The sequence below is a fragment of the Propithecus coquereli genome, unplaced genomic scaffold (assembly GCF_000956105.1).
Source record: "Propithecus coquereli isolate 6110/MARCELLA unplaced genomic scaffold, Pcoq_1.0 Scaffold25, whole genome shotgun sequence".
Lineage (NCBI taxonomy): Eukaryota > Metazoa > Chordata > Mammalia > Primates > Indriidae > Propithecus > Propithecus coquereli.
This window is the reverse complement of record NW_012148063.1, coordinates 9725120-9726062: the sequence shown is the minus strand read 5'-3', so window position 1 is coordinate 9726062 and position 943 is coordinate 9725120. Positions and strand designations below refer to the sequence as shown.

The 943-nt window shown below is 36.8% G+C and overlaps 1 protein-coding gene across 1 annotated transcript in view; it reads left to right on the top strand.

Moving 5' to 3' along the window:
• The window catches only part of PARK2 (parkin RBR E3 ubiquitin protein ligase), a 1159373-nt gene that overhangs the window by 233090 nt on the left and 925340 nt on the right, over nt 1–943 (top strand). The gene's annotated exons all lie outside the window — the stretch shown is intronic.

Genomic DNA, 943 nt, shown 5'->3' with positions numbered 1-943 from the left:
TATCTTTATATATCCATAAAAAATGTAGAACATTAAAAGCAATGCCAACAATATTCAAAACAAGTAGCCATAATTAAATTTCCCTCATTAGTTTGTTTGTTCTTATGTAATTAATTAATTATTGTTCTTTTGGATCTTGGGGTTCATGGTTCTCCTTTCATGAAGAATGTCTATTTCCAGACTAAAATGTGTCCTGGAAATCTTGATTCATTCCACTGGTGCAGTCTGCAAGTTGTTAAGGTGATGTCAGCTCTAAAGCTTGTAACCGAGAGTTTATTCTTTGAGGTATCAGTAGTTCATAGTAACCGCGCAGATCTTTCCAAGAAGCCCGGAGGCTGTCATCTGTGATGAAGACACAAGCCCAGGCCTGTGGTTTATAGCAGAGCTTTCAGGCAAGCATCAGACGGGACCAGAAACTAGTTAGATATTGTAAAAGGCTGGATTAATGGTTGCAGTGACTAATAATATCAGAATGGGGACATAAGATTCCCCTTTGGGATACAGCATATAACTATTTCATAAGGGTTTAATCAGTGTTTCCCCTGAGAGTAAAACATACTATGGACAGCAAGAGCTTTGGTGAATCTCCATGGTCCTTCCATAAAGTGTTCAATTAGTGGAAGATTTATATGGATAACATTTCATCTATACAAACTGAATCCGGGGAAAGCCAAGTGTCTTTTCTGATTTGACAGCTCATTCCAAAGCTCTTCCAATAGTGGTGAGGTAATTAAGAAATGTGAAGCCTACCAGATAAACCTAATGATTTCTAGTGCCTTTTCCCATGGATGTTCTGGGAAATTTCAAAGGTAGTTTTAAGTGTAGAGTATATTTTTAGATTGTTAGTATTGTTTTTATGAATTTTAGATCTGATTTTGGGAGGGCAAAATCAAAGGAGTTGTCAGAGCCAACTAGGTCATTTGGTTATAATAAAATCCTGGGT